This window comes from Brassica napus, chromosome C3, assembly GCF_020379485.1.
Source record: "Brassica napus cultivar Da-Ae chromosome C3, Da-Ae, whole genome shotgun sequence".
Classification (NCBI taxonomy): domain Eukaryota; kingdom Viridiplantae; phylum Streptophyta; class Magnoliopsida; order Brassicales; family Brassicaceae; genus Brassica; species Brassica napus.
In genome coordinates, this window is record NC_063446.1 from 33669430 (window position 1) to 33683179 (window position 13750).

Below are 13750 nucleotides of genomic sequence, written 5' to 3' on the forward strand. Positions count from 1 at the left end.
TTAGGTCTTTTGTAAACACCACTTTATGATTGAATTATATTTGCAATTGCAACCAGAGCTTTATAGCACTTAGAGGAGTACTCTAACCTATTTTGTCTCGACGAGTATCGTTAGGTCAAAAGACCTTCTTGTTCGAGTCGAGAGTATCGACAGTTCAAGGATCTATCTCTCTATCAGTTGGTATCAGAGACAAAACGGTTCTACTATGATTTCACCGAGAAAGAATCTGCAACAACGAAGGGATGAGCAAGCTATTGTCTTGCGAGAAATATTCATGAATTTTGAACAAGATCTATGCGACAAGTTACAACACTGCATAGAACCTGTTCTATACGCACTCAAACGGCCACATGTTTTACCTCAAAGGGATGATGTCTTCTTTGATGACGAAGTTGACGAAACTAGTGATCTTCTCAAAGAGATCCATGGAGCTCCAATCTTCGATGTGTATGATGATATCGATCATATATTTGATGACTGTGGTGATGCAGATATAACCTCCAATGTCTTCGATGAGGTATCAGACATTATCATTGGAACTCAAGAGGTTTCTAACAACAATTTTGAACCAACACAACATGTCCATGTGATCGGTGAATTTGGCTTGCTGGGTGAAATGACATGTCAGGATATGAGAAATCCAATTCCTCGTAACTTCTTTGCAACTCATAATCAGCCTAGTCAATAATAAATCTCCAGCTCAAAGTTGTGCCGAAATTGTTTTTGCAAATCATCACCAGTGGGTCAAAAGCGTACCACAAGTTCGTGATAAGAGCACAAATTCATCTTGTCAAGGTTATGGTGATTTAACCTTTTCCTTCTACGATGAAGATGTAGATGTTGGATAATTCCAATTAACTTGAGGAGCAAGTTAACTCATTAAAGTGAAGTTTGATGAGTTAAGGAAAAAGGAAAACATATCGAGCTTTGGAATGTTTCCATATTATTATTAGGAAAAGATGTAGCTTCGCCCTTAGGAAAAGATGTAGCTTCTTCCTATATAAAGAGTTCTCATGGAGAGATGTTCCATCAAGAGAAACACATTGAAAGGTTTAGTTTTGAGAGAGTTTCTAAATGAGAAGTTCTTATAATCTTTGTGTTTGTGCAACTTTAATTGGTATCAGAGCTCCAGGTTTCGAAGGTCGTTTATAAGAGGAGTTGTAACTTTGATCAAAACATGGGAGACGATTCTCAAGCACGTGATAAAGGTCTTGAGATGAAGAAGGACATACGATGTCCGATGCTAACATCGACCAACTACACCGTATGGTCGATGCGAATGAAAGTGATGCTTCGTTTATACAAAGTTTGGGATACGATTGATCCAGGGAGTAACGATGCAAAGAAGAACAATATGGCGATTGCTCTAATCTTTCAATCAGTCCCGGAGGCGCTAATACTTCAGATTGGAGAACATGATACATCGAAGAAGATTTGGGAAGCTATCAAATCCCGTAACCTAGGTGTTGATCGCGTGAGAGAAGCAAGGTTACAAACTTTGATGTCTGAGTTCGACAAACTGAAGATGACAGACACAGACACGGTGGATGACTACGCAGGAAAACTTTCAGGCTTAGCATCGAGAGCAGCCGCGTTAGGAGAGATAATGGAAGCATCAAAGCTGGTAAAGAAGTTTCTGAAGGGACTTCCAAGAACGAAGTTCATTCACATCGTAGCTTCGTTAGAACAAGTGTTGGATCTAAATTCAACGGGATTCGAAGACATTGTTGGAAGATTGAAGGCTTTCGAAGAACGCATCAAAGAAGAAACCCAAGATGAAGATCAATCGAAGCTAATGTTTGTAAAGAATGATGCACAAGGTCGTGGAAGCCATAGCAACTCGCGAGGAAGAGGCAGAGGTAGAGGTTATGGTGGAAGAGGAAGAGGACAAGGAAGGTCTAATGTTTCTGATGGTCATAACAAAGGAGGAGAAGCTTCAGACAACACCAAGAAGGACTACTCTAAGGTTAGATGTTGGCGATGCGACAAGATGGGGTACTTCGTGTCACATTGTCCTACACGACCAAGAGAAGAAGCTAACCTAACGGAAACACAAGAAGCGGATGCATTATATATGCATGAAGTAGTATTCCTCAACGAAGAGAGAGTGTTTCCTAAGAGGTTTGATGAATGCGATGGAAATACGAGTATATGGTACCTTGACAATGGTGCAAGTAACCATATGACAGTCAAGAGAGAGTTCTTCTCAAACCTAGATGATAGCATCAAAGGCAAAGTCAAATTCGGTGATGGATCAAACATCGAGATTGTTGGGAAAGGTTCGATCACGTTCATCGGAAAAACAGGGGAGAGAAGAGCACTCAAAGATATCTACTACATCCCAAGTCTTAAACACAATATCATAAGTCTTGGACAAGCAACCGAGATGGGTTGTGAGGTTAATATGAAAGAAGACTTACTGATGCTGAAAGATCCCCGTGGAAGGCTATTAGTACAAGTCGCAAGGCAACCAAACCGATTGTACAAGACGCCAATGGAGGTTGAATATCCAAAGTGTCTTCAAATACAAGAAACTGATGTTACATGGACGTGGCATGCACGACTAGGACATGTGAACTTTGGAGTCATGAAGAATATGGTAGACAAAGAGATGGTAGTAGGGATGCCTCAGGTGATACACGAGAAAGATGTATGCAGCGCCTGCTTAGTTGGGAAGCAAACTCGGAAGTCTTTCCCGCCTAAAGCAAAGTATCGAGCATCACACGCATTGGAGTTGGTACATGGTGACTTGTGCGGTCCGATATCACCATCAACACCAGCAAACAATAGATATGTATTCGTCTTAATTGATGATTACTCAAGATATATGTGGACGATGCTGCTAAGAGAGAAGAGTGAAGCATTCGATCGGTTCAAAAAGTTCAAGGAGTACGTGGAGAATCAAACGAAGCTACAACTCAAGACTTTTCGCACCGATAGAGGAGGAGAGTTCACATCTTCTGAGTTCATTCGTTTTTGTGAAGAAAACGGTGTAACTAGACATCTCACCGCACCGTATACACCGCAACAAAACGGTGTGGTTGAGAGAAGAAATACAACACTAATGGAGATGACTAGAAGTTTGATGAAAGCTATGAAGATACCTAATCAGCTATGGGGCGAAGCAGTACGTCATTCAACGTATCTCATAAACCGCATTGATACAAAGGCTTTGGAAAACAAGACTCCATACGAAGGCTTGTATGTTAAGAAACCGAACATTGAGCATCTAAGGGTCTTTGGATGTGTAGCTTTTGCAAAAATCAACAATCCTCATCTTAAGAAGCTGGATGATCGGTCAAGGATGGTGATCAACCTAGGCACAGAGCCCGGCTCAAAAGCTTACAGACTCTATGATCCGGTCGCGAAGAAGATAGTTGTTAGTAGAGATGTAATCTTTGACGAGAAGAAAAGTTGGGATTGGTGGGATTGGTCCACACTATCAACAAATGTAGACGAAGAACCAGGATCATTCAAGCTTCCTCATATTGATGTTACAGAAGAAGGAGATGGTGATGAGCATCAAGATCACCAACATCACGAAGATCAAAACAATAATGAAGAAGAAGAAGCTGTAGACGCAGATGAACAAGAGCAAGTAGTAGAGAACAACGATGCAAACCAAGACCCGCATGTAACATCAAGATATGGTCGTAACATCAGAAAACCAAAGCGGTTCGATGATTACATCCTACTCACTGAAGTTGAAAGTGGCAGACTCTTGCTCACCATCGATGGTGAACCAGAAAGTTACATCGAAGCTGCAGCAATACAAGCTTGGATCGATGCAATGAAGGCATAGATCGAATCTACCATCAAAAACAAGACCTGGAAGCTCGTCAAGAAGCCGGCAGGTGTGAAACCGATAGGTTTGAAGTGGATCTATAAGATCAAGAGGAATGCAGATGGAACGGTGATCAAATACAAAGCAAGGCTAGTTGCAAAAGGTTACGTGCAACAACAAGGCATAGACTTCAACGAAGTATTTGCACCAGTTGCTCGGATAGAAACCATACGACTACTCTTGGCGTTAGCAGCAACTAATGGATGAGAGATCCATCACTTAGATGTGAAAACTGCGTTCCTGAATGGAGACTTAAATGAGGATGTATACATTACTCAACCAGAAGGCTTTGTGGAGAAAGGTAAGGAGGATCATGTGTACAAACTTAGCAAATAACTATACGGTTTGCGTCAAGCTCCAAGAGCTTGGAACATCAAACTCGACCGAGTTCTCAAGGAGATGGAGTTCACGAAGTGCACCAAGGAACCTGCGGTATATCAAAAGAAACAGAAGGGGGAGCTTCTGATCATAGCTATATACGTTGATGACTTGTTTGTGACAGGGACTTCACTCAACGTTATCAAGCAATTCAAAGATGATATGTCAAGAAGATTTGAGATGTCAGACCTCGGGAAGCTTACATACTATCTTGGTATAGAAGTAACGCAAGGAGCTGATGACATTCACATCAAACAAGAAGGATATGCGCAAGGTAAACTTGTCAAGACGAAGATGGAGTCATGTAACTATACTCATGTTCCGATGCACACGAGTTTGAAAGTATCAAAGGCAGAGGAGGAGTCTGAGATTGATGCGACATCGTATCGAAGCATCATAGGATGCTTAAGGTATCTTCTTCATACACGACCAGACTTGGCATTTTCGGTTGGTGTATTAAGCAGATATATGCAGAGTCCAAGAGAGAGTCATGGAGAAGCAGTGAAGCATCTAATACGATACATAAAGGGCACTACAGAGTATGGTCTCTTCTTCAAATGTGATGGAACAACGGAGATTACAGGTTACAGTGACAGCAGCCATAACATAGACGTTGATGATGGAAGAAGCACTACAGGGTTTATGTTCTACCTAGGAACATCGTCGATCACGTGGACATCGTGCAAGCAACCCACAGTGGCACTCTCTTCATGTGAGGCGGAGTTCATGGCAGCTACGGAAGCTGCAAAACAAGCAATATGGTTAAAGGAGTTGATGGTCGAGATCATGAACAAAGAAGACAAGAAGGTCGTGTTGAAGATTTACAACAAGTCAGCAATAGCCCTCACCAAGAACCCGGTGTTTCACGGTAGAAGCAAACACATACTCTCGAAGTACCATTTCATTCGAGAATGTGTGGAGTTCAACTTTATCGAAGTGAAGCACGTACCTGGAGTGGAACAGAAGGCAGACATACTCACTAAGCCATTGGAAAGGGTCATGTTCGAAGCAATGTGCAAGTTCATCGGAGTTAAGAAGATCAACATACCTAAGATTCAAGTTGGAATTAAGGGGGAGAATGTTGGATAATTCCAATTAACTTGAGGAGCAAGTTAACTCATTAAAGTGAAGTTTGATGGGTTAAGGAAAAAGGAAAACATATCGAGCTTAGGAATGTTTCCATATTATTATTAGGAAAAGATGTACCTTCTTCCTATATAAAGAGTTCTCATGGAGAGATGTTCCATCAAGAGAAACACATTGAAAAGTTTAGTTTTGAGAGAGTTTCTAAATCTAATAAGAAGAGAAGTTCTTATAATCTTTGTGTTTGTGCAACTTTAAGTAGAGCCACCAGATCGTGATCGACGCGGCGGTTGTTTTCTTCTCTTTCTTCAACAAGATGGCCTAACAAATGAAGATGTTCAGGTGAGCTACACGAAAACTTAGTTGGTTCCAGACAGGCACGTTGGCACTTCAAGAAGGAAGTCAATGACTTGGGACTTCGAAATTTTTTCTCTTGCACACCAGTTTGTACGCCTTATTCAGAAGTTTGAGCAGTCAAGGCATAAAATTGTAGAGATAAAGTGTGTTTTGAGAATTGCTCGGGGAGTTAAGGTATCGTTTGATACTCTTGGTTTTCTCTCACTCTTAACTTCTCAGACAAGAGAGCGAACCCAGTGGATTTGTCCACTTGATATATTTCTTTACTTGGACCACTTGCATATGGGGCGTATGCAGTACAGTGATGTCCACCTCCTGAAGCTTATAAATGAAACTTTGGGTGCATCTATTTTGTTCAACACGCTACATGTACTGGAAAACTCTACAACTGTTTCAGAGATATGTGAGCTTACTTTGTTATTTACGCTGGCATTTGATTCAGATTTTATACGTCTTTTAGGACATGTGAAGCTGATAGAAAACTGTGCACCAGAGTCTTTTTCTGATGATATTACTAGTGAGGAACAAGATACCAGCGGTCTTGTTAGACATGGTTTTGACAGTGTTCATAACCTTACCACTTATAACGAAAAGCTCTTATCTTTGGGGCATATAGAGACGACAGCGACGTCAGTGTTATGTCCTTCCTCTGTTCGTTTGCATATATCCTTGCTTTTATATCTTCTGAAGTGGGTAATGATGAAAGGCGATGTTGTCGTTAGAAAACCACAATGGGGGAAGATGAAAGATATAGGAGATGATACATATTAGTGAGTGGATAAGTTGGCAAGCAAGACCGACTGTTTTTCTTCTTTGTTGTGGTCTGAAGATTGTAAGCTATGACTATGACTCCAGTTTTGGGCACGTACCGGCAGCCCCGGTAGCACTACACCAACATATGCTTGCTCCTTTTCATTATGGAAGTTCTTTTAATAGCAGAATCTTATGTGGTGCTGTTTCGTATGTGGGCATTTTACTGACGTTGTCCCATAGGGAGCATAAAGGAGTTCACACTTTTCTTTGTTCTATTGCTTTTGAACGGCGTTTGGCGCGTCACTCTTGCTCTTGTGTGGTCATTGTCTTCACTGTCAAGGAGTGGTGTAAGGTTTTGTGGCCACCTTGGGTTCCCACAACTTCTATGTTTTGTTTTCTTCTCTTCACGAAGGGATTGTCATTTCTGAAAATATCAATTGGGTTGAGCTATGGAGTTTGTACGAGAAGAACAAGAGTAGTGTGTGTTCCAGATTTGAGTTTCAACTATACATTCACGTTCAGTAATTGGAGTGACAGGCCCGTGCCTTCCATAAGGCTGATGAAGCAAGAGCTTCAGGCCACAAAAAAAATTATAATTTTTGAGGCCACATTTTCAAAATATTAATATAGCTGAGTGGTTAAAAATATTGTTTTTGACTTCTTAGTTTAAGTATTTTCTTTTCTGTATTGTGATTTTTCTTAAACTATTAAATGTCTCTGTTTCTATATTATGTTCACATTGTATTTATTTTTTGTTTTGGACAACTGATTTGTTATTTCTTTTGTTTCTATTATTTTTGCTATTTATAACCATTTGTTATCATTGGGGGTTTTTTAATCTCCATCAATCATTGCATATGAAATTATAGAAAATAAAGAAGAATGTAATGTGATCGAAAGTGTAAGTGAGAAAGAACTAATGTTAGAATATAATGGTTCAAAAATATTTTTCTCTAAAATCTTTTAACAAAAAAAAAATGGTTCAAGAAACTACTAAAATGTTATTTATTATTTGTTAAAAACACTAAACATTATAGGAGTATCAATTAATAGTCTACTATTCATCTAAACTTTTTATGCAGGACTAAACAAAAATATGTTTTTCTTAAAAATAAAATATTGTATATAATATGTTGATAAAAATATCATTAAATAGCATAGGCCACTATTTATAATTATGTTTTAAGCCACAAAATATATTGGGACGGCACTGTGGAGTGACGTTGTTTGTGAATCAAGCAAGTTATTATTGGGCTGTCTGTCATCCTCCCACCTTTATTTCCAACGGGTAAAGAGAAAAAAGGGTACCAAGTCACACATTATATGCAAAGTGAAGTGTAGTCTTATAGACGAGATTTGTGAGAAGCTCCTTCCACAGTTGCAGTCAGCTCAGTCGTTATTTTTGGAGATTGTACAAATTTTACTGGATGATGCCCGTGGTTCAAAAGTTTTTGGAAATAAGCTGGCTTTGCAGTATTACCACCATCGCAAGCTATTTGATCTCTTAGGTTGTGCAAATATATTTTTGGATGGACGCAAACACCGGATTGAAGCCACATGTGAGTTTTTTGTGAGTAGTATGGTGCCTTATCTGGGGGTTATGATGATGCGTATCAACGTACAGCCCACGCAAATGCGAAATGTTCCTTGCTTGGTTTCCTTTGATTGTGGGATAGTGACTCCATGTGACCCATCTGGGGCATGTATTGTATTCACTTTATTATGGCTACCATGGCCTCCCAACATATTTGTTTCTACTCTTCACAGGATCACAACAATACGTGTGGTGTTATGTTCTTACAATATTTTGCAAAAAACACTCTCGTTGAGAGCTTATAAGAGCATGATTAACCCGGGGTTCTTAGACCACCCACGATGGGGATGTTGAAACACTTTATCAACTGTTGAAAGTTATGCAATGAGGATGTTGAAGAAATGTTGTTATCTACGTGGTATACTCATCTGTTGTAAAGTTTCAACAGCTGAAAATAAAATAAAATTGGGGTCTGCTTTGCTACTTGTCACAAAATGGTTGGCTAGAACATTTGGAACGTGTGTACACGCGCACGGAGTATCACGATTTCCTTTTATTTTTTATTTTTTTTTAAATCTGGATAAGATTTAAATACTGTCTTCTAATTGGCTGTGCAGATTACTTTTGATTTTTTTTCTCACCCAATAATTCAAACGCAATTTTTATATAATAAAACTTTTTTGAAAAAAATAAAAATTATATCAAAATTCAAGATTTGTTTTCCTCTATAAATAGATACCACTCTCACCTCATTTCGACATAGAAAAAAACATCATTTTTCATTATAATCAACTATTTTAGTATTTTAAACCTTCTTTTTTTTGTTAAATGGATGCCAATAATAATCTTTTTAACACTCAAAACTCTTCTAGTTTTCCCTTAAATTTCCAAAATCCCAACAATTATCAATTTCAGAACCAAACTTCCAACCAACCCCAAAATTTGCCAAATTATGGTTTCTCACCAAATTTCTTCATGTCATCACCTGTCCCGAATTATCCTCCAGATTATGGATCGATGATGCAATATTTTTTTCAAACACCTCATGTTTCTTCTATTCCAACGGATGAGGAAAATGTTCTGAGAGCAGCTGAATTTCCCGAATTTTCTACCCAAATAGCTCTTGGTAGCATGACCGGTGTTAGTGAACCCATTCCAGATGCAAATGCAGATGATTCAGCTCAAGCACGCCGTAGAAGCCCTAAGTGGATGACCGATCAAAATTTGGTCCTACTTAGTGGATGAATTAAATATGGAACAGACATCATTGTTGGCAGAAACCAGAAAAGCGAAGAATACTGGAGTAAAATTTCTGAGTATTGTAATGAGCATTGCTCATTTGATCCTCCCCGTGATGGAGCTTCATGCCGAAATCATTTCAATTATATGAATAAAAAGTTGAGCAAATGGAGTGGCGCTTACGATAATGCTAGGCGTATTATCGTAAAATTTCTGAGCATTATCGTAAGAGCCACTCCATTTGCTAGGCGTATGCAACAAAGTGGATGGTCGGAGAATGATGTATTGGAAAAAGCGCACGAATTATATTCAAGTGGTAAGAATGAACAATTCAATTTAATGTCGGAGTGGCTTGCTGTTCGTGATCAACCGCGCTATGGTAGTCAAGTAGGAGGAAATACTGGCTCGACAAGTAGTGGATCTAAAAGATCCCGAGAGAGTGATGCAAGTGATTCAAACTCCGTAGGATCAAACTCAGTAGGATCAAGTGCCCGTCCAATGGGGAGAGAGGCAAAATATCAAGAAGGATATCGGAAGGACATCGAGCGTGCATTTGGAGTGTTACAGGCTCGATTTAAAATCATTCGTGAACCAGCTCGCATGTGGGAGATATCAGATCTCGCTATTATCATGCGGTCATGTATCATATTGCATAATATGATTGTTGAGGATGAACGAGATACATATGCTCAGAATTGGACTGATATTGCATAATATCAATCAGAGGCAAGTGGTTCGAGTACACCACAACCATTTTCTACAGAGGTGCTACCAGCATTTGCAAATCATGTGCGTGCTAGATCTGAATTACGTGATTCAAATATACATCATGAATTGCAATCAGATCTAGTCAAACACATATGGGCAAAATTTGGAATGTTTCATGGTTAAAATAATTTAAAATTTATGTGTGTGTTTTAAAAGTTTTATTGTTTGCGCTTTAAGAGTTTATTGTACTAATTAAGTTATCTATTTTTATTTTGTGTGTGTTGTATCATGTATGTTTAAAATTTCTTAATAATATGTGTTTGTATCGTGTGTATTTAAAGTTTCTTAATTTTAATTGTTTTAATAATATTAATTTTTGTATTTTTAAAAATAAAATTAGGTAAATATCTAACTTATAGAGATGAATATATTCTTAATTTTAATTATTTTATTAACATTTATTTTGTATGATTTAAAAGACAGCTAAATATAATAATTTAAAATAAATATTATTAAGGGTTATGTTATTTTAGTTTTAAATTAATTATTAATATGTAATTATTATATTGTAAGAAAAACAAAATAATCTGAATAAAAAGTTGTGGGGTAGGGTGTTGATGATTTTAAAACAAATCATTGTAGATGTTTAAAATGAAGTGGGTGTTGAATAAATGAGGTGGAAGAAAGAGAAGATGATATGGAATGTTAAAAGGAAAAAATAAGGGTGTTGAAAATGAAGAGGGTGTTGAAACCATTGTACATGGCCTTAGAGCATCCACAATGGGAGCTCTTAAGGGAATCCTTAGAGGGTGTGGAGCCTACTTTCTTAGAGTTTGTGCAAAAAAGAATCCTTAAAATCCTTTGATAAGGATTGATCCTTACACTGTTCACGGGTCCCATTGATTACGTGGCGGCCCGTGAATGGTCATCTTTTTTTTTTTTTTTTTAAATCCAAAAAATCCAAGATTAATCCAAAATGCCCTTGTGCTAAGGACTCCAATGAGTCTCACCATTGCGGATGGTCTTAGGATAGGGTTCTTAGCAGAAGTTAAAAAACTGTTTCTTAACTTTTAACTAAAAAACTAAGAACCGGTTCTTAAATAAGGACTCTAAGAACCCAACTCTAAGAACCCCGGGTTAATCATGGTCTAAAAGACCTTTCGTTGAAGCAAGTATGTGGTTGGAGAAGGTTATTTTCATTTCAGTGGTGATGATATATAAGGCTTTCTCGTATGCATGGCTGCTGGACAGTGAATGTCACGATGTGTTTGCGGACGCTGGCAAAGAGGAGTTGAAGTGTGTATGGCCACCGTCGACTTGCAAGGATTTTATGTTTCTTCGTCATGTGTCAAACACCATGTTATTGTTGATCTCCCCACCTATACTGTTTCTATTTGGAATTCATGATGGAGCTTTGTCGTGGGAAATCAAAGCTTTGAGCCAGTTACGTGTCGATGAATTTTTTTGGAGATACTTTCCTTGCGGAAGAGGCAAAATGTTATTTGTCAATCCAGATTCATGCAAGAAAGATGAAGTCGCGAAGGTTCAGACAACTTGAAGTGTTGGAGTTTATCTATTCTTCCCAAGTGCAACTTCAGTGGACTCCCACCTTTTTCAACGGCAAGCATTTGGCGAGCCAGATTCGTGGGCGAATCCTTTCTCACCCGGAGGGACTGATGCAGCGTAGCTTCTATTTTCTTTTTTATTATAATTACTAGGATCGGCCCGTCCTACGGACGGGAAGTTATTATAAAAATTATTTTACATGAATTTATATTAACTTATGAAACATTTAAAATTATTATGTATTGAAAATAATATTATAAACAAAAAATAATGGAAATAATTCTGAGATCATATTGTTATTGTTAATAAATATTTTTGATTTGAATTAAAATGACAACAACTTTCATTATTCTCTATCGTTAAATAATACAATATTAGCAAAAATAATTAAGAAAATGTAATAATAGAAATATTCTTATTATTTCTATTTCAATTTGACATAGTAAAAATATAAAGTTTATACAAATAATACTATATTTATTTTAAGTAACTTCAAATTTTTAAAAACATTAACATAATTTTTTTTTCTAAAGAACCTACAGTCCAGTAAATAAAGAGCCTTTGTATTGTTGTCAGTTTGTTACCATATAAATCCGGCTAATCTGTAATAAAACACACAAATCATTATACAAAACAGAAAATGAAAATCAAATTCACGCTTCCTAGAAGTTAACTGAGTGTACCTGCCAACCAGCTTCTATGTTGTCAAGATACTTTCTGAATAAGTCACTGAGAAGCCATATCTGCGAGAAGGTGAACTCGTACTGCTGCTGTATTTTTGGCTCCCACACATTTATAGTTACTTTAGTTCCATAGTATTTATTTTTCCCCTTCCACATAAGATATAGCATTTTACAGTTCCAAAAACCAAAATAAATAACACATCTTAGATTAAGAAACGAGAAAAAAACTTTTAACTCTTTTGATGACCACTTTGGTTCATGAAGTCATGTTCCTCAGATTTAGGAAACAAGAAACTTTTATACTTTTTCATGCCATATTTTTTGTTTGAACTTTCTCTCAAGACAACATCTTACTCTGTCATGGTTCCTTCAGCACATTTACCATATCGATGACATAAGTGAGGGATATGTATGTCCTTCTATTTTTGACTTCGTAAAGGCACTTTGTTGTTATCAAAGAGTCCCTCATTAGGATACAATTTTTCAATTTTTTTTTTGAGATTATACAACCTTCTTCGTAAAGACAAATTATATGTTTTAAAAACAAAATATCTTAGAATCAATAAAAAGCATGTCAATTTCCCAGAAACTGAGCAACCTCACCTCTAAGGTGGAAGAACAACCCATTATTTAGATCAGCAAGTCGAACAGAGGAGTTAACTATTATAATGAGAAAATATCGAATACTATTGGATTTGTGAGGATGATTTTCAAGAGATGAAGCTTTACCTTTTTATAGGTGGAGATTCATTTTTAGGAAAAAAGGATAAAGCGAGATACAATGAATGAAAAATCATGAAAGCATTTATGAAAGTTGTTACGTAACGCTTTGGAAGATTACAACAAAAGACGAAAAGACGCAATTAAAGCTTGGCACAGAGGTTTTTCAGGTCGATTTGATTCACCTTTTTTTTTTTGAACACCCGTCGATTTGATTCACTCAATTCATCATATCTCCTCTATAGCTGGTGTAGATCAAAGAGGACACGAGCCTTAATTTTTGCTCACGCCATCGGGGAAGACAACCTCTCTCCGTCGGGCCAATTAAATGTTTAGAAGCCCATTAACATGTAAACAAACGAAACATAACTCAATTAAATGAAACACAGAGTTTTACTTATCTGAACACGTGTCAGTTCCAGAACGCATGACTTTCTGACGTGACATCCTAGGTGGCAGCATAGGAGAGAAGCAAACATATTTATATACATATAGATAGATGTTTTCATAAGGATAATTGTAAGGGCAAATCTCCAAAATAACACATTTCTAAGTTTATGTCACAAAAATAACCCTCAAAAACTAAAATGACCAAAATAGCATTTTATCTTTTGAAAAATTTAATTTTTTTTTATTTTTCAAAATTTGAAATCTTATCCCAAAACCCCATTCCCCAACTCTAAACTCTAAATCCTAAATCATAAACCCTAAATCCTAAACTCCACCCCTTAACTCTAAACCCTAAACCCCACTCCTAAACTCTAAATCCTAAACTCTAAACCCTTAACCCTAAACTCTAAACACTAAATCCTAAACCCTAAACCCTAAACCCTAAACCCTAAACCCACCCCTTAATTCTAAACCCTAAACCCTAAACCCCACTTC

The 13750-nt window shown here is 37.4% G+C and overlaps 1 pseudogene; it reads left to right on the top strand.

Moving 5' to 3' along the window:
* The first annotated feature begins 7231 nt into the window (after positions 1-7231).
* On the top strand, positions 7232-9902 carry LOC111203719 (annotated as a pseudogene).
* Positions 9903-13750: the final 3848 nt, after the last annotated feature.